The sequence below is a fragment of the Ovis aries genome, chromosome 2, assembly GCF_016772045.2.
Source record: "Ovis aries strain OAR_USU_Benz2616 breed Rambouillet chromosome 2, ARS-UI_Ramb_v3.0, whole genome shotgun sequence".
Taxonomy (NCBI): Eukaryota; Metazoa; Chordata; class Mammalia; order Artiodactyla; family Bovidae; genus Ovis; species Ovis aries.
In genome coordinates, this window is record NC_056055.1 from 105,298,448 (window position 1) to 105,319,345 (window position 20,898).

General features: G+C 45.3%; 1 protein-coding gene across 5 annotated transcripts in view; it reads left to right on the forward strand.

The window, feature by feature from the left end:
• The first annotated feature begins 1,518 nt into the window (after window positions 1–1,518).
• BLK (BLK proto-oncogene, Src family tyrosine kinase) overlaps window positions 1,519–20,898 on the forward strand; it is a 53,936-nt gene continuing 34,556 nt past the window's right edge. For 3 of the 5 annotated variants that reach the window (XM_060411037.1, XM_027964615.3, XM_060411038.1), the window contains exon 1: window positions 14,938–15,022. The gene's annotated coding sequence lies outside the window, so the exon portion shown is untranslated. Of the gene's footprint in view, window positions 1,685–14,937; window positions 15,023–20,898 lie in introns of those variants that run through there. The other 2 variants (XM_042243549.2, XM_042243550.2) reach the window with 1 other exon arrangement.

A 20,898-nucleotide genomic window follows, 5' to 3' on the forward strand; every position in this document is an offset into this window, starting at 1 on the left:
TGTCCCCTTCCTCTTGAGCCTCGCTCGCACCGCCTTAATCTCTCTCCTCTACGTTGTCTCAGAGCAACAGGCTGAGCTCCAGTGTAGTTACTATATATCAAATCAGTAACTTTTAAATCACAAGTTTAAGTAGTTTGGGAGGCTTCAAACTAGAGTGTAAATGCTTAGGTCCAACTCTCAGGTGTCAGGAAGTGACTATAAAAATAACACCTACAATTCACTGAGCACAGCCAGTTCTGGGCATGGTTCTGGGCCCTTTGCTGTCAAGGATGGAAGAAGCCAAAGCAGTTTTTCTAAAAGATCAGATCTGGCACTTGGATTAGGCATACTCACATCAGCTGCCAGTTATTTGGAGTTCTCATGTGCTAAATACTGTAATAGAGGTTTTCTATACATTAATTCGTCTGTTCTCACAAAAAGATCTTTTGGGGAAAATAAAACAGATTGTTTCCAAGGAGTCTTAGAACCCAAGATCTCTATGTTGCTGCTATGGTTGCCACGAACATCTGTCAAAAAAATCTTTCCTGCCAGAGACTCACAGCGAATTACTCTCTTAATCCTAAAATCCAAGGGAAGGGACTCCATGAAGAAGCTGAGATTCTGAACTGTAGTCCCAGGGCAGGAATAGAAGCCGGTGTGTCTAAATTCTCTCCTTGCCCCCTCCCCTCCACCCATATCGAGGTTCCCAGACATAAGGGCAGGAGAGGAGACCCCCATTGGCTCCCTTTGGTCCACAGATCAGAAAGTAGGCCAGTGGCTCCCTATATCCGGCTGAAACAATAAGTTTCCAGAAGGCATCTCAGCAAACGTGTCGGTCCCATTGGTCCCTCAGCTGGTGTGGCATAGGACAGCACCTCACCACCCTAGATGCTACGGTCCGTCCCCATCAACTCCATTGTTCTCTGCGTCTCTGAGTTTTCATAGTGGAGTGACACAGCACAGTTGAAAAGGCTCTGAGATCAGAATCAAGGACCAGCCAGAGTCAAGGGAATTCCCTTACTAGAGACAAGGGAATTAGCCAAATTTTCTGCCATCACTCCGTTCTATCCTGTGTGCTCTTAGCACCCCATGAGCTGGGTATCATCAGGACTGCTTGGAAGGCAAGACAAAGCCAGCATGGCTGGGAGATGGCCACTTCGCTCACACAGACGGCACAGAGCAGCGGAGCCCAAGCTCCTTCTTGCCTTGCAGACAACCCTGCAAGGCAGCGTGAAATACCTTGCAGGGTTAACTTGGAGGTCTACTGACTCTGCCAGGCTCGCTACAGGAAAAACAACTCCATGTTGTTAAACCAAAGCCCCTTGGGAAAACTTTCTGACGGCAGAGGGGCACAGTGACAAACGCTGCCCAGTTCCGGAGAAAGACCAGCTGCTCGTGGTCCTTGCTCATAGGCTTTTCCTGGGCCCAGCGAGCCCACGAAAGCTTTCCAAGGGCCACTGGGAGGGGCGGGGCTCGGTGGAGGCAGCTGTGACCACAGACAGGGGTGGAGGGATAGCCTGCCACCTCGGCGGGGTGCTCGCCATCGTCGGCAGGAAGCCACAAGCTGCTGAAGTGACTGAGACGCCTGGGATGGGCTCCTGCTTCGGGATTGTTTCCGAGCCACTGGTTGTAGCTAGGAGGCCACTGCCCCACAAGGCGCGGCGATTTGAAGAGCTATGGTGAGCAGCCGCTGAATACCGCCAAGGTAAGACTCATCTTCCGCCTTCCTGACCATCGCATTTCCTCATACCGTGCCGACAGTGCTTAGGGGCCTGTGGAGACCCTGGGAGAGTGGGCAGGAACATTGCTACGGGTGTTACAGGGGAGAGGGAAGACTTTCTTAGGATCTGAGCCCCAGCTGTGGATAGATTGCCCCGTAGTTTGTTCTTTTCTATTTTAGAGGGTTTTTTTTTTATTTTCATCTAATTTTTAGTTGGAGGATTATTACTTGACAATATTGTGATGGTTTCTGCCATACTTCAGTGTGGAACGGTCACCCAAGAGAGTTTTATTGATTGCTAAAACTTCAGTCCATCCAGGATAGAGGCTGCTACTCAGGCTTTCAGAGCTGGAAGAGGTGGTGAACGTGCCGCGGAAGAGAGACAGGAGGAGGCTGTGGGTGGGGTGAGGGTATGGATGGGCACTCAAGGCCGTGTGCTCCAGGCAAGAGCCTCCCTGTAAAGGAGGGTAAAGGTACCGTGGTGCCAAGCTGATGCAGGGCAGCAGTGACGTGTGGAGGGTCTGACTCAAGGTCAGTGATTGGTTGTTGCTTTCATTTCATTTTGGTCTTCTTTTTAAAATCAGGTTTTCCATTTCTTCAGACATTTGGAGGTAGGGTGATGGAATAGGCTTGTTGCTGTTTGGTTGCTAAGTCTTGTCCAACTCTTTGCAATCCCATGGACTGTAGCCAGCCGGGCTCCTCTGTCCATGGGATTCTCCAGGCAAGAATACTGGAGTGGGGTGCCACGCCCTCTTTCAGGGGCTCTTCCCAGCCCAGGGATTGAACCTGTGTCTCCTGCATTGGCAGGTGGGTTCTTTACCACTGAGCCACTAGGGAAGCTCCGGAATAGGTTTAAAGATGGCCTGTTTGGCTAAGAGAGCTCTTTGGCCAACTGTGAAAAGGAGAGAATAGTTGATATCTTGAGAGAATTTAAAAAATTGTAGGATTTTGACAACTTTTCCAGTCGTTTCCTAACTGGCCAGTGTGTTCACTCACCCTCAGTTGCCACGTCACATGATGTATGTCGACACTCTCCCTCCTGGAAGGGAGTTAGAATCCCCTCAGCTTAAGTGAGGACTGGACCTACTAGAGAGTACGGAGAGCGGAAGCTGGTAACCCTGCAGTGGAGAATCCTGGCCCCAAGGTCAAGGTTAACATCTCCAGGGATAAGTCCCCTTGTATTTATTGTGTAACTCTGGCTGCAAGGAGAAAAGCACTTCCATGATATTCCTTCCTCAAACCCCTAATCCTAGTCTAGTTATGAGAAAACATCAGACAAACCCAAATTGAAGGGCTACAGACTATTTGACCTTCAAGATTCAAGGTCACAAGTAAAGAGAGGGAAATTATCACTTCAGAGGAGAGTAAGGAGAAATGACAGCTAAATCCAGAATTCACGTATGGGTTGGTTTGGAGCCTGGAACAACAACCTCAAAGTCCAGTGAAGAGTGGGTGAACTCTAAATAAAGTCTGGAGTTTAACAGCTATCACTGATGTGCCTTGCTTGGTTCCGGCAAGTGTACCATAGTTAGGAAAGACACCAACACTCGGGGAAGCTGGGTGCAGGATGCCTGGCAAGTCTCTATCCTATCTTTGTAATTTTTCTGTAAACCTAAAATTATTCCAAAATAAAAAAATAAAAAATAAAAATCTATGCTCATCCTGCCTTGGAGCAGAAATAGGCAACATCTGAACATGCTTGGGAAAACTGGTGTCCATGGCCTGGGGGGCCCACCCTCTGTTTAAACATTCTGGAACCCAGAAAGCCTCTTGCATTTTCTATCAGCCTCTCTCCCAACTCCCCACCTGATTTTCAGAAAGCGCCGTATTTCCCTCTCTTCGTGGTCTTCCTCATCATTCATTTATTTTTTTATTCAACACACATTTCTGAGCCTTCACTCTGTGTCAGGGGGATTTAGGCCTAAGGGCTGCACTTCTGTCTCCCAGCGGAGCTCACTGTGCTGGTTCAGGCTCCTGGGCCTCCAGCTCATGCCCAGCTACCCACACCTGATCCATCCCCAGTGAGGAAGCAGGAGGCTGAGCGTGGAGGCCAATAAGGGCCCAGACCCGGCATGGAATACCCGGATGGACTCTGCCATCTGGGCTCACCCATCCCCGCAGGATCTGTGGCCAGCCAGGCAGCACTGAACTGTGCCGCAAACACTCTTCCATGAGCAGAGCACCTCCTGAGGAATGCAGAGTCAAACTGGAAGTCTAAGACCCAGCTCCTGCTTGAGTGACGCCTGGGGGGCCTGGTCCCTGCACAGACCCTAGAATCAGCAGCATCCAGACAAGATCACTGGGGGTAGCAGCCCTGCTTTAAGGATCAAGTGTTTAGAGAGGTGCCAGGGAGACAGAGAAACCCAACCCACCACCCTCAACACACATACGCATTCACATACATACACACAGGTACGTGTGCGCGCTTGTGCTTCACAGGCCCGGCAGAGCAGGTGTGCCCTTGTTCAAAGGCAATGTCTCAACCAGATTAGAGAAAGCTTCGGAAGCAGACATGAAAGAGGAAAGAATTATGAAGCTGTGGCGAGATAGCATTTACACGAAAATCACAACGCTTAGATGAAGATCTGAGCTGAAGAGCGGTGATTACCACCGGGCCTGCAGTCCCTTTCCTGTCATCTCCTGCTCCGCCACCGCTCTGAGTAAGGCCCCTCCTGCTGGTCGCTCTGGGGTGCACCTCTCCTCTTTCTCATCCAGGCAAGTCCCTCTTGTCCTGGCTTTCAGGATCAGCGCCTACATCTTCTCTCCTGTCGTGTCATGCCGTGCCATGCCAAGTCGCTTCAGTCATGTCCAGCTCTTTGCAACCCTACGGACTGTAGCCCACCAGGCTCCTCTCTCCATGGGATTCTCCAGGCAAGAATACTGGAGCGGGTTGCCATGCCCTCCTCCAGGGGATCTTCCTGACCCAGGGATCGAAACTGTGTCTCTTCTATCTCCGGCATTGGCAGGCAGGCTCTTTACCACCAGCACCACCCAGGAAGCCTACCAGTGCCCAAATCCACGCCTGAGTCCCCGAGGCCTCTAGCACATGCCTGGGGCACTTTGTTGGCAGGCCTGCTGCCCCTCTGGATCTGGCTCTTCCAAAACAGGGACCAAGTCCTCCCTCCAAACACTATCCAAAACAGGAGAGGGTTTTAGAAAGAGCTTGAAGCATGATGAGGGTGTTAAATAAGAATTGTCTTCCTTTCTGTGTACAAAACATAGATCAGTTCTTTATTTTTTCACCAAGAGGGCCAACTTATGGTGAGATACCCGGCTGTGTTTATTATACTTAGACAAATGACCTATGTTTCAACTGTCCATTTTTACATTTATTCTACCTTGTATTGCTACAGAAATTCTATAAAATTGTTTCACGGTAAGCTTCTTTTTAGTCCTACCATTTCTAAAGTAAATGAGACTTTTAAAAAACAAATTCTTTTTTTTTTTAATATTGCACTTGAAGATAGGATCAAAAGTAATAAACCATGCTATGATTATATTTGGGTGGCTTTATGGGAAAGGCTGAAGTAGCCATTTCCTAATGGAAAGGAGCCATTTCCGTTTTGTGGTGTCTGTCCCTTTGTCTGTCTGGAGGACTCCCTTGGCACGGTCAGGGGTGTCGGGGACATGTCAGGTTAAGACTGAGAACCGGGGTGTGCTGGCAAATGTTTAACCTCCAACTTTCCGGGAAACACACGTGCACACACACACACACACGTAAGTTAATCATCAGTTTTACTGGTATAAATGATGACTAACACTCATTTACTAATATTAATATATATAATACCCATTCTTATAAATACCACATAGCCAACTGATTCTCCATAGAATGATCTTGTGAGCTTTTGCAAACTCTTGGACACAAAGTCAAGCAACTGATGCACATGGGCTTCACTGATGTTCCCATTCATTCCAAGAAGTAAGGTCAGAGTGAGACCACATTATTCCAAGAAGTAAGGTCAGAGTGAGACCACAAAGACGCGTCTGAACTGCAGTTGATAGTCTGCGGGTGACCCACTTCTTTGCTAAATTGGGTAACAGTATTTTATCAGTTGAAAATTTTCTCCATGTTGGGAGGTGCTATCCACAGCTGCAAATCTTTTTAAGCAAAATCAACACTAGTAAGATTTTCTCCATCACCGTCTTAAGTCAGGGAAATAAAAAAAAATGCATCAGCCACACATGCGTTCAGTTCAGTTCAGTCGCTCAGTCGTGTCTGACTCTTTGCGACCCCGTGGACTGCAGCACGCCAGGCTTCCTTGTCCTTCACCAACTCCCGGAACTTGCTCAAACTCACGTCCGTCGAGTCGGTGATGCCATCCAACCATCTCATCCTCTGTTGGCCTCTTCTCTTCCTGTCTTCAATCTTTCCCAGCATCAGGGTCTTTTCCAATGAGTTAGTTCTTCACATAGGGTGGCCAAAGTATTGGAGTTTCAGCTTCAGCATCAGTCCTTCCAGTAAATATTCAGGACTGATCTCCTTTAGGATGGGCTGGTTGAATCTCCTTGCAGTCCAAGGGACTCTCAAGAGTCTTCTCCTACACCACAGTTCAAAAGCATCAATTCTTCGGCACTCAACTTTCTTTATAGTCCAACTCTCACATCCATACATGACCACTGGAAAAATCATAGCTTTGACTAGATGGACCTTTGTTGGCAAAGTAATGTCTCTGTTTTTAAATATGTAGCCCTTGCCTATTCCTGTGGTATAAACACTCCTACCATAGCCAATTTCAGGCTGCCAAAACGTCTTCACTGAACATGAAGCTGGAAAGCCAGAAAGAGAAGGAGGCAGCACATGATTATATTGTTTCCACTCAACAGATACAACTGAGGTAAACAACTTCAGGATCAGAGACGGCAGTAAAATATCCAGGAAGTTTCCACGTATGTGTGTTAACATATGGGTTTTGTTTTTCTCCTTCTGACTTACTTCACTCTGTATGACAGACTCTGGGTTCATCCACGTCTCTACAAATGACCCAATTTGTTTCCTTTTTGTGGCTGAGTAATATTCCACTGTGCATTTGCATCATAATTTCTTTATCCTGCTGGCAGGGCAGGGAGAGATGCAGATGCAGAGAATGGGTGTGTGGGCGTGGGGGGGGGTTGGTGGTGGGAGGAGCTGGGAGACTGCGCTGTACCTGCACATAGCATATACATATATACACCCCTCTCTCTGGGGGTCAGCAGAGCCTCGGTGAAGGAGCTGCTGCGTGAGGGCAGGCCTGTGTGTGCTGAGCACTGTGGGAAGGAAATGCCAGGTGCGCAGGATGGTGGCTCTTGCTGTTCATGACACCCCAGCTACAGGGCTGCGGAGATAAAAGGGAGGCGGTTAGGAGCTTGCCTGAGGGACGTGAGCCAAGTCTGAGGTCGGAGCTGTGCTGCCGTGGCGCTCTTACTCAGGAGCCTCCGTGCTCAGGACTGGTGTGCGGACTGACTGTGACCCCAAGAAGGTCAAGTCCCGATTGCTGAAGCTGCTGCCTCCTCACCCCTGGCAGGTTGCCCTGCAAGAAGCTCTTTGGAGATTTTCTCTTAGTGGCTGTTTTGAGAGTAGCTAACCTCCCATGACCCAGGGGAGGGGTCTTTCACCTGAATGGGTCCTTTACTTCTGATTGTTTGTGGTGGGGCAGAATCTAAACAGCAGAAGCTCACGTGGATTTAGATATGAAATTCCTCGTGCTCTTTGCGGGAACCAGTGTCCCCCTCAGCCCAGACTCAGGTGCCAAGGACCCAAGCTGTGTGTGGTCTGCCAGGAGTGAGGAGGTGCTCTCTCTCTGCTCTTTCAGCCACAGGCTCAAGGTTTCGTGCTCAGTGGGGGTCCGTGGGGCTCTGACTGAGTCCTCTTAGGGTCTGTCTTCTTCACCTGCTCACTTAGAAAGCCTTCTAAACAGGGCAACTTAGAAGCAGGAGATCAGCCACAATCCTTTGGGAGAACAGGCTGATTTTGTACAGATGTATCATGTATCTCCTTTCTTTCTAACTATAACCATCATAAAATACCAAAAAAAAAAAAAAAAAAAACTTTTGGAAACAGATATGAGCCATCAGTAATTCCACCTCTGATTTCTACCCAAGACTTGCTCGACTTGGTTTGTAGGATGCAGCTTTTTGTCACTGGAATCATAAAGGACAGAGACCTTTGGAGTCTATGTTTCTTCCTTGCTTTCTTTTTTTCATCTTAATATAAGCATCTTCCCCATGGCGACATGTCTTCACAATGGTCATTCTTTTTCTATTTTTTATTTAAATATTAAAAACATTATTTTTACAATATTGTGTTGGTTTCTGCCACACAACAATGCAAATCAGCCATAATTCTACATATATTCTCTCCTTCCCTAGCCTCCTTCCCATCCCCTTATCCCATCCTTCCAAGTCATCACAGAGTGCCAGACTGGGCTCCCTGTACCACACAGCAACTTCCCACAAGCTATCTATCTTACATACATATAGACAATGGAATATTACTCGGCCATAAAAAAGAAGGAATCTGAATCCATTCTAGTGAGGTAGATGAACCTAGAGCCTGTTGTACAGAGTGCAGTGACTCAGGAAGAGAAAAACAAATATAGTATATTAACACATACATATGGAATCTAGGAAAATGATATTGATGAACCTATTTGCAAGGAAAGAATGGCGACAAAGATGTAGAGAATGGCTTGTGGACACAGTGGGGGATGGAGAAAGTGGGACGAATGGAGAAAGTAGTATCACAATGATCATTTTTGAAGCTGCATAATATTTCCTTATCTTAACTCTATTTCAAACTGGACATTTAGTCTCCTTTTTTTTTTTTTAACATCATAGAGGGTTATGATTGGGAACAAAATAGCATGTAACTTGTAAAGTCCTTCTGAACTACATCGCACAGCCAAAGAGTATTCTTCCCATCTTCCAAGGAACAACAATTATATAGAGAGACGAAAGACTTATTTGGGGGTGGAGTGAGGTGGTCTTGGGTTTGCGTTTGAAGTCATGGTGATCGTGGCCTGAGTTCTCGTCTTCTCATCTAGCTCCCTTGTTTTCAACAGCTATATTCGTTGGCTAGGGTTACTGATGTGGTCTTTGGCAGGAGAACAGACTTTCCTCTCTGTGAGACGAAATGACTCAGAAGGAAACAAAACCCAAGGATTTGGCCTCATTTGTCCCATAGTCTAAACCAAGATTCCTAATCAGAGGTCCATGAATTGTGCGGGTTTCGGGGGAGAGGGGTCCTGAAACTGAACACAAAATTGGATGTGTCTGCACATAAGCGTACTTGGGAGTGACGGAAGTGTCTGTAGTTTCACCAGGTTCTCAAAGGAGATTGTGGTCCCTGAAAATATTTTTAAAAACAACTGATCTGTCTTTCTTTCTTCTTCCCTCCCATTCCCTTTGGCGAGTCCAGTGTTGAAATGAGAGAATTCTAAAGATCTGTGCCTACATACAGAAGTCCAGATGTGGAATGGGGGCCATATTATTCCCATCTGAGGAGCCTTTGGATTAGAACCCAAGTCTGTCTCACTGCCTGATCTGTGTGTGCGTACCCATCATGTGAGGCTTCCCAGACGGCACCAGTGGTAAAGAATCCGCCTGTCAAAGCAGGAGACGTAAGAGACGCAGTTTCGATCCCTGGATCAGGAAGATCCCCTGCAGGAGGGAATGAATGGCTATCCACTCCAGGATTCTTGCCTGGAGAATCCCATGGACCAAGGAGCTTGGCAGGCTATAGTCCGTAGGGTTGTAAAGAGTTGGACACAACTGAGACAACTCAGCACATATGCACATTCGCACCCATTATGCTAAAGTGCCTTATGGTTAAGAGAGTTGCTTCTCTTTTTACTTTAACCAAAGCTAATTGCTAATGTGTTCAAGGCTCTGCCGTAATTATGGCTATCTTTGGTTCTTCAATAAACTTCCCTAAATGTTTTGATTTTTTTTTTAAGCCTTGCATTTCTCTCCAGGGAGTCAGACTGACACAGAAATATTTGTGGTGATTAATTGTTCTTTCCTCCTACAAGCATTAACCATAAGAGATGAGCTGTGTTTATCAAATGGAAATGTTGTCACTCAAGGCTTAAAGAGCCAAGGAAAAAAGTCCAAGAGATTGAACCCAACAGTCCAACCCAATGGGTGGGAGACTTGAGCTCATGATTTACTGAATACAAATGGACCTTTCCTCTTCAGATGTTTTTAGTAACAACAACCTACTTGGCACCTGTTGGTGACTTTGACTTCCTAAATGTGTTTGATTTCCTTCCTCTCTTAGTAATCCTGTCCTGAATCTCCTTACACTCAAGTGTTCATGCTGCTGCTGCTGCTAAGTCCCTTCAGTCGTGTCCAACTCTGTGCGACCCCGTACATGGCCTCCCACCAGGCTCCCCTATCCCTGGGATTCTCCAGGCAAGAACACTGGAGTGGGTTGCCATTTCCTTCTCCAATGCATGAAACTGAAAAGTGAAAGTGAAGTCGATCAGTTGTGTCTGACTCTTTGCGACTGCATGGACTGTAGCCTACCAGGCTCCTCTGTCCATGGGATTTTCCAGGCAAGAGTATCGGAGTGGGGTGCCATTGCCTTCTCCGCAAGCGTTCATACCTGGAGGCAAAAAGATGGGGCAAAAGTTAATCTCAAGTCTCCTTGCTTCCTCTGAGAATCTCCGCTAAGTTAACCACTTATTATTATTACTGAAAGCTGGCAGCCTTGAAAGGGGAAAGACTTCCTGCAATTTGGGAAATAATCATGCAGTAAACAGAGTAAATTATAATTTCATCTTGGGCATCTTATATGTAATACAACATTAAACGTTAGATCAGTGTGCCTTATTGGCCCTCTAGTTTTGGCCAGTGATCCATAATCAGTACATGGAATAACACTGGCTTTTGATATAAATGGCATCTTTTTACCATTGCCCTAGAAAATTAAAATTAAAATTACTGTTTATGACAGTGGAGTATTAGGGGGAAGTGGGTGAGAAGGCATTTTCTTATATTTGTGTTTTCTCTTCAAAGCAGAAGACCCAGGTTCAGTCCCTGAGTCAGGAAGATCCCCTGGAGAAGGGAATGGCTACCCACTCCAGTATTCTTGCCTGGAGAATCTCATGGACAGAGGAGCCTGGTGGGCTGCAGGCCAAGCAACTAACACTTTATAATAATATACGATCGTGCCATGGTTTAACAGTAATAACTCGCATTTATTGAGTCCTTACTATGTGTTGAGGCACTCTTATAAGTGTGTTATATATTTCATCTTATTTAACACAAAATCATTCAGTAACTTGCTTTCATAAGAGCATTTTTGGCTTTTTTTGCCTTCGCCTCAACTTTTAGATGAGTCTAAATTATTCACTTGCAAGGTTTTCTGGGCAACAAAGCATGACTGCCTATCCAAAAACCGGAATTAATTATTCAAGATAGGCTGAAGCAAAGTCCTCACAAAATTTATTGTACCTTTGATAGAATGTTTTCATACTCTATCACAATTTGCCAGAACATTAGACTCCACTGCCAGCTCTGGACTGAACCCAGGCAGAGTGTGCCTGGGTCCTGAGGCGCATCCACACGTTGGGCCCCAAGGAGGCTGCTGCTAACACGGTGTGCTTGGCTCCAGAACTGGGGCCCCCAAACCTTAAAGGAAGTGCCAGCAGTTTGGGAGATGAGGATGGCAAAGTCAGAGGAACGAGGCTGAGGGCACAGAGGTGAAGACAGCTGATCTGTGGGCCGTGATAAAGGCAGAGAGGGAGCTGAGAGGGGAAGAGAAAGCAGTCTCAAAGAGATATTTGCATACCGTACTTGTTTCCACAGTGGCAGTATTCGCAATAGCCGCATGGTTGAGTGGATAAATAAATTGTTGCATGGTCATGCCATGGAATATTATCCAGCCTTAAAAAAAAAAAAAGGAAATTCAAACACATGCCACGACATGGATGAACCGTGAGGGCATTATGTTAAATGAAATGTCAGTCCCAGAAGGACAAGTACAGTATGGTGTCACTTCTATGAGGTCCCTGGAGTAGTCAATTTATAGAAACTGAAAGTAGAAAAGTGGTTGCCAGGCACTGGCAGAGGGGGAAATGCGGAGTTTTTCTTTAATGGAGATGAAGTTTCAATTTTGCAAGATGAAAATGTTCTGGAGATTGGGTGCCCAGCAATGTGAATATTTGTTCCATTACCTAAGTGTACATTTAAAAATTAAGATGGTAAATTTTGTGTTATGTGTATTTACCTAACTAAAAAAAAATTTTTTTTTTGAGAAATAGAATAGGATAGAAAATACTCAAATGCATTGCCTGAGTAAGGACAAATAACACTGCCAGACAAGCCTTTGTGTCAAGGCGTGGGGGATGTGTGCACACAGGCACCTTGGCAGGTTCTGTCTTGCAGGTGTACACTGGGTTCTTACGAGGGTGATACTAACCGAGGAAAAAACCTTCTGATAAACACCTCAGTGGACGACCTCAGACCACACAGCCCAGTAAGGCTTCTCGTAACCTGTGTGGTTGAGCCATCCCTCCCCCGGGGCACAGCAGAGGGGTGGTTTCTGCTCGATGGTTCTCACCTCCCAAGGCATCTTTTCCACTCAGAAAATGCTCATTAATTGACAAGCAGATCCCCTAGGAGATCTTGCATTGATACTTCTCCATCTTCTCCCATTTCCCCAAGAACTAAACTCAGAAAACCGCGTGGATGTGGGAGAGAAAAGAAATCCACGTGTGCTGAGTCGCTCGGTCATATCCTGCTCTGTCCTGCTCTTTGCGACCCCATGGACTGTAGCCCGCCAGGCTCCTCTGTCCGTGGGATTTCCCAGGCAAGAACACTGCGGTGGGTTGCCATTTCCTCCTCCAGAGGATCTTCTCCATCCAGGGATCCATCCTGTCTCCTGAGGCTCCTGCATTGGCAGGCAAATTCTTTGCCACTGAGCCACCTAGGAAGCCCTGAGAAAGGAAATGACAAATACTTAATTTATTCCAAAACTGCCAAGGGAGGGAGGGATGGAAGGGGAGAAGAGAAGAAGGAAGCAAGGACGATGGCTGTGGTTTTGATTTCTGAGACTTGCAGAGTTTAGATAAACCCTCTGTAACCTCAGGAAGCTCAGAGGCTCAAAGGAAGCCTTTCTAGCGCTTGGACAGGGGTCTGGGAATCAGTCCAATTCCAGGGAAATGGCAGGAAGAAACACTCCATCCTTCTGGGCCTTCAGGAGGGACATGGGGTCTCTGGGGGAGAAGGAACAACAAGCTGCCCCACAGGGTCACCCAGAGGGAGACATTCGTTCTCTAGGATAGTTCTGGAGGGGAGCCTGTGGAAGGCGGAAGAGTGGAGTGTGTGTTTAATATAGTGGCTGCCATTAGCACCTGGCTTGTAGCATCTATAAAGCACTGCTCACGTGAGCAGCTGTGAGCTCCGCATGGCAGCTCCTAGAGGAGGAGAGGGGCATTCAGCTACCAAGAGGCAGAGCCGTGACTGAAATGCGTCCCTTGTGATTTAAAATCCCTCCTCTTCTGCTCCCCGGGAAAGGTGGTGCTGTAGTCCTGGGCCAGGACGGGAAGTGAACAAGGCAGTGAACCCAAAGGAGGAGGAGGTTCTCATCCTGGCGTATCATGCGATAACCCTGCAGCCCCGAGGGCTGTGGCAGGGATGGAATTTCAGGATGCGATCAACTGCCTCTGCCGATGGTAGGATGGACGCCACGTGAGAAGAGGAGCTGTCTGTTCGCTCACTCAGACATAACTGTGAGCTTTGCCTGAGGCACTGAGTCACATCAGGGTACAAAACAAAGGCCTCTTCTCGTGCAGGACGACAGACACCAAACAAATTTGGAAATACATGTCGCGTCAGGTGGTAATCGGGGGAGAAGTGACACGGCCTGACCTGCATCTTCCAGCATCAGGCTGGTAGGAGGGCAGAAAGAGGAACAGAACAGCCGGGAGGCCGCTGCAAGGTCCTGGCTTTGGCTGGAACAGCAACAGTGGTCCAGTCCTGGCTGCATGTTGAGCCCACAGAACTTGGTGATGGTTTGTTTGTGGGAAGTAGGAGAAAGAGCGTGAGAAACTCCAAGATGGAGTCACTGTTGAACGAGATGGGAAAGCTTTGAGGCCTCGGGTTTTGGGGAAAAAACAAGGGGCTCCTTTTGGCCATTTCAAGTCTGAGCTGTTTTCTAGAAGTCCAAGTGGCAGTATGATTGGTGATGTAGTCAACTGCTTCTCTGAGCTCTACCAACCCCTCCTCTGGCTCTGTTCCACCATGAGCATCACGGACCTCCTACCTCCCAGCACACTGGGACCTCTCAGATGCTGCCAGGCTTCCCACAGCCTCCTGCGGTTGCAGCTCAGGCCTGGCTCCTCTGGGCCCTACCTACTTGCTGAGTCAAATTTAATAGGGAGCTTTTCCTGGGCATGAGCAGCACCTTGTGGGGCAGGAGGCAGCTGCCCAGCTCTTGAAGACTGAGCTCCATTGGTGCGGAGCCCACTGTGTGAGACCCTGCCTACTGCTGGTGCAGCCGCAGCTCTGTGGTCAGAGTTCTTTGCCCCATTACACGGTTGGGTGCTATTCCCCAAGGTCCCACAGTTGGATCCTGAGTCCAGGGCCCTCCCCGTCAGCTGAGAGTGACTTCTGGGAAGCCAAAGAGGTACCTTTCTCCTGTAGCAGCCTCTAGAGCAGCCCAGCGCTGAGCCCATGGTTCAGGAGGGTAACCTCCAAGAGGAGGAAGCTGAGCACCCTCAGATGCTGATAACAGTGAGAGCGATGCATGCTGGCTGCTCAAAACTCACTTAAGGGGGTGGGGGAGCTGAGGTAGGGAGCAGATGGGGGAAGACACAGTGCTCACAGCAAGTTGATGGTTGAATCCCAGTTCTCCCAGTTGCCCAGGAGCTGGCAGCACCCCCACACACACACACCACTGAGCAGCCCTCTGGCTTCACACAGGCACAAGGATCGCTTTATGCTAAACAAGGCACAGACGATCTTTCAGATCCAGGCTCCAGCCAAGGCTGTAGAGAGCAGCTACTCCTGGCAGAAGTTGGCTTCAGACACCAAACAGCCACTTCCATGTGTGTTTACTTAGCACATTCAATTTTTGAAGACTGATCTGTGGAATCCCTGCTGGGAACTGGGTTCCAGTTCTGAGGACAGACATCCCCAGGTGGGGGCGGGTGAGAGGTTCTGATCCGTAGGAGGAGCATGGGGCGGTTCTTTCCCCTCCATGCACAGCCCCTCCCGCAGCTAAAGGTCATCGCCACCTTGCTTGGCATCTCCCCATCTCCCTCAGCATCCCCCTTCTCTGATCTCTCGTCCACCACCTTTCACAGAGGCCCCTTGCAGCTGCCGTGATCTTTCGATCAGGTAAGTGGGTCCACTTGAAGCCATCTAGAGGTTCATGTGGCTTCTTGAAAGGAAGCCCAGCTCCTTCACCTGCCCTCCTCTCTGCCCTCACCTCCTCCATCCTCCCCACTGACTCTGCTCCAGGCTGAGCCCTCCTCTCAGCCCCGCAACCCAGGATCTTCCATCCTGCCGTCCCCCTGCCCTCCAACCTCAGGCAGCTGCCTCTGGTCACTCAGACACGGGAGGGCTTTCCTCCCCTGAATAACCTCGTGCCTCTGTTTCAATTCCATCACACGGGCTCTGCTCTCTGCACAAACTCACCTTTCTCAGAAGTGACTAGCCATTTTCTCTGCTCATACACCGTCTGGTCTCCCTTTGGCTCACCTCTCTGCCCCCCAGCACGCAAGCTCCAGAGCGCATCCCTGGTCTCTGCTCCCCACAGCATGCCCAGGACCCGTGCTCACAGGCCTCTGTCAGGGAGAACAGGCTCTTCACAGGAAAGGAGGGAGGCAGGAGCTCATCAGGGGCCACGCTGCCCCAGGTGGGCCTGCTCCCACACAGCTGCTGGCAAACCGGGTTGTCACGGGAAAGCAGTATGACAGTTTGGATCAGGAGTCTTGAAATAGTTCCTTGGTGTTGAAGCAGAGTAATCTTCCTTCTGAAGGCCTAAACAGAAGGGGGAAATCTGAAAAATAGGCAATCCAAATACTATTGATTACAGTAATGAGCTTTACATTGCATCACGATGACATTCATTTTTTAACTGGAAGTTTATACCTCTTAGAAATGCTTTTTTTTTTTTTTTTCCTGGTTAGGACGTATCTTTTTTTTTATTTACACAGCACTGAGGGAAAAAAATAACACTGAGAGTTAGACCATGACAAGTTGCTTTCATGATAGTGTTGATCAGTACAGTAATCTGTTCCATGAGCTTCTCTTGCCTTTTAAATTTCTCTTATCCAGTCTAAGGAGTTTGGCAGTTGTCTTCATATGCATTGCTTCAAATGTGATAGCAAACCCTTTTGCACATGTCTTGGTTACAGACCATAGCAAAGTTTCATCGATTTGTAAATAGTTTCCACGGTAGAAAAAACAATCAATAATAACTGAAAATAAATGAGTTCTTTTTTTAAAAAGAAAACTGTAATTTTTCTAAATGGTCAAAGGATATGAATGGGCCATCCACAGAAGGAAAAACCCTCATAAATCAATAAACATCTTAAAAGTAATCAAGAAAAAACAAATAACAAAAAGATTCCATTTATTACCCATCAGATTAGTAAAAAGCAATGTCTCATAATGCCGGTTTTGGCAAGCATGTGGGGAAATGAGAATTCTTGGGTATTGCTGGGAGGAGAACAACTTGGTACCCTGGAGACTGTTTTGGGACTCCACAGCCAAACCGAAGGGTCTCACTCTATAGCCCTGCGGGTCCTCACAGTATCCTGGAGGGTACCACACTGTTCAGAGACAGTCTCACACGTATGCAGGGGGACATGGGCTCCTCACCATGGAGTTTGTCATCATGGAAAAGGGGAGACAACTCAGTTGCTCCTTAGCAAACAATGATTAAAGGGACAAATAAGATGTGGTTTATTCACTTAATGGAATAAGGCTTTTTAAAAATAGAATTAGGGATCTGTATAGCAAATAAATAAACCTCAAGAATAAATTTGGGTAAAAAAAAGCAAGTTTCAAAAACATTACTTGCATTATGAGGCCATTTTTGGCAAAACATACAAAAGTATATATTGCTTGTGGCTGTTTATTTGTATGTCATAAATGTACAAAATCATATGTGGTAATAACACCCAGTTACTTCAATGTAATGATGACTTTGGAGACAAAGAAAGGAGAAAATTGTGATCAAGCTTTAGTAATATTGGTGACATAAAAAGAGAGAGAGGAAGAAAAAGAGAACTGAAGTATATATGACAAAATATTAATACATGTTTGATGTTAGTGCTGCTACATTTGTTTCTGAGTTTTTTATGCATATAAAGTATTGTGAAAAAAACTAATAGTGAAAATTAATAAATATATACATAGGTGTAATATCTATAATCTTAGGTTGGGGAAGATATTTCTAAGAGGGAACACCAAAAGCAAAGATTGGTAAGAAAGATTAGTAAACTGACAAGATAAAGATGATAACAAATTAAAAAGCGAATGATAAAGTGAGAAAAGTATTTAGACTGTATTTGACAAATTAATGTATAAATTAAATATATCTGTGATATAAAGAGTTCCTATATGTAATTAGGAAAAATGATAAACACCTCAGTGTAAAAATAAGCAGAGAAGTGGACAACCGGTTCATCACAGGAGAAACACAAGTGGTCGATAAATACACGATAAATATTCATAGAAAAGTAAATTAAAGCCGTGTTGCTTTTCACTTAGAGGATTGGCAAAGGTTTGCAACTTGATAAAAGCTCTTGACAAAGATCAAGGGAAATGAGCTTTCTTCATTGCTGTGAGAATATAAATTAATATCATCTTTGCAGAAATTAATTTGGTATCAGAGTTCAAGATCCTTAAAAATATGCATCTTCTTTGACTTCATAATTCCACTTATAGACATATAGCTTTAAAAATATTGGACAAACAACTAAACATTTATTCTATAAGGATGTTTACTACAGGTTTATTTATAGCCATCAAAGGTTGAAAATAACTTATTTGAGCAATAGTGATTAAATAATGTTGTCTGTAGATGGCATGCAATTAATAATATTGGTTCCCAAATTACCCTTATGTATATGTAGTTTACACTGTACTGTTTGCTGAACTAACCACATTATTATACTGCATAAACAGTCTGGTTCCATCTTCTTAAGGGTATATGCAAATATGAAAGCTCTGCAAATTCATCACCAAAGTTTCATAGTGTTTTTTCATATGTGGTGAGATTTTGAGTCTTTCTAATTTTTTTCTTTATATAGATCTTAATTTTCTGATTTTCAGCATGTGTATATTACTTACTTAGTCCAGGGAGTTGCAAAGAGTCAGACACGACTGAGTGACTGAATGACAGCAATGAAACAAAAAAATTAGATTGAAAAGAAAAAGATAACTTTTTAAATAAATTAACTTAGTAAGTATAAAAAGAACAATAACGTTTCCTAGAGAAAGTACAGGGAAATACATATATCCAGTTGTGTGAAAATCCTTGAAGGGCAATTTGGCAAAATATGTATCAGAAGACTTAAACATATTATGCTCCTGAGCCCAGAAATCCCACTTCTAGGATTTTTAACCTCAGCAAAGATTAACGGGGGACTTGAACAAGGGCAGGGTATATGAGCAAAGGACATCTTTGCAGCATTATTTCTGATACTGAAAAAATGGAAGCAGCTTGGGCATGGAAGCAGAAGAATGGGTGAATTAAGTCTGGTACCACCTTCCAATAAGAAACCCCACAGCCCTGCGTGTGATGCAACAGGCGAAGGGGGTAAATGACAGGAAAAGGTAGCCACGATACAGCCTTAAAAACAGGTCACAGAACCGGATGTAGATAATGATCCCAGTTTTGCGTTTTTTAAAAAATGCCAGTGGAAAATGGCATACCAGAATGTTAACTAACAGTGAAGTAGCTCAGTCGTGTGCGACTCTTTGTGACCCTGTGGACTGTAGCCTACCAGGCTCCTCCCTCCATGGGATTCTCCAGGCAAGAATACTGGAGTGGATTGCCATTTCCTTCTCCAGGGGATCTTCCCGAATCAGAGATCAAACCCAGGTCTCCCGCATTGCAGGCAGATGCTTTAACCTCGGAGCCACCAGGGCAGCCCTAACTAACCGTGATTATCTCTAAATAATGGCGCTGTCAGTAAATCTTATCTTCTCTCTACTTTCTGAATTTCCTATAACTGCAAGCCAATTACGTGCAGAAAGAGGAAAGTCTATTAATGTGATCCATCAGAGGAGGCCAGGTCCTCCAAGCATGGCCTGAACCCATAAAGGATAGAATTCCACCGTCACCTCTTTCATCCTCTAGAATGTTGCTCAGGGGCGCATGTCCCTTTTTTTTTTTTTTTTTAGGGTAATTGCCAATTCATTGTTTTTAACTTCACATTTAAAAAACAATATTTAATGGTCTTGGGAGAAGGAAATGGCAACCCACTCCAGTATTCTTGCCTGGAGAATCCCATGGACAGAGGAGCCTGGCGGGCTACAAGAGTCCATGGGGTCACAAGAGTCGGACACGACTTAAGGGACTAAACCACCACCTCCACCACCACCATTTAATAGTATTACGCATTTAAGCGTATCGTTCTGTGTTTAATACAAACCACACCGAAGTGTGTAAAGTGAAATGTGAAGTCTTTTTTGGTCATGAATTTCACTCCCCAGAAACAGCCCTGTTAGCAGTTTTATTTATACCAAAGGGCTTTCAGACATTTGTTTTCATTTGCAAATATATTTATATACTCCCCTTTTTTTCTTTTCTACGATTATTTTATACAAAGTACTCTTCAATAAACTCTTTCACCTAACGATAGTGTATTCCAGGCATTTTTGGTCAGTTAGATCTTTTATTCTTTTCCTAATTTATTTGTCTACCCACTCATTTGCTGAGTTAGGTTTTATCACTACATAAGTTATCCATAAACATGATTTCTTAAACTGTGGAAAGCTCCAAAGGGTCTAAACTGAAAAATAAAAATTCGTCCCACCCCTCCCTCTATCACCCCAGAAATAAGGGATGCTAGCAGTTTTTGTTTTTAAATCTCCTTTTCGTTACCTTTGTAACTTTAAAGAATACCAATACTTTGATTTTAAATTTATCTCTGGGCTAATTATATCGATTCCCACTATGAAAGATGCAGAAGCCCTTCCTTACCTGCCTCCCACCTGTACCCTCTCTTCTTTATTGAAATTTTCATTTGTGGTTGATTCAGTCTATAAATACAAAAACTGTAAATATGAAGGGCAGACTGTGACCTTGAGAACAAGGAGGTATTTTGGCAAATGTGGGGACTCCTGGAATCAAATCCCGGTGGATATGAGAGGGCTGTGTATGGAATCAGAAAGTACATATTCTTTGTGTTTCATTTCTTTCTCTTAGCATGGTGCTCTGGAAGTTCACCACGTTAGTATAGCTAGAGTGATCAATTACAACTGCGTGTTTGAATCCATTTACCAGTTAACGGACCTTTGTGCTATTTCCAGTGGGAGCTAATGAGTAAAGCTGCTAGGAGCGTATGCCCACAAGTCTTTGTGTTAGATGTGTCCACTGCTGTTTGATAAATAACCGGAAATGAAATCTCTGGATCATAGAATAGAAGCTCCCAAACTGGTTTCCCAAGTTGCTGTTCCATTTCACTTTGCCGTCGGCTTTCAAGGTTGTGTGAGAGCTGCAGGTTCCCCAAAGCCTGCCCCGCATTTGTTTTGGTCTTTCAGCAGTAGCCATTCTGGCGGGTCTGTAGGGGTATCTCTTGGTGATTTTAATCACCGTTTTCTCTAACGATTGATAATGTTGAGCCCCTTGTCTTGTGCTTGTTTGCCAATCATATAATATCTCCTTTGTTCAACTATTTAAGTTGAATTTTTGTCTTCTTTTACTGAGTTGAAAAAGTTATTTATACATTCTCACATCAGATACATGGTTTTCAGATGTTTTCCCCAGTCTGTGGTTTACCTCCTCATTTCCTTAATGGTGTCTTTTAAGGTGTAGACATTCTTAATTTCGAAAAACTCTAATATATCAAATTTTCCTTTCATGGTTCATGCTTTTACGTTCTCAAAGATTTTTTGCCTGTCAAAGTCACAAAGATTTTCTCCTGCGATGTTTTGCTAAACATATAATGTATCTTCTCTAGAAGTTTTTAGGATTTTTTCATTATCGCCAGTTTTCAGCGATTTGGTCATGATATAACTTGATGTAAGTTTCTTCA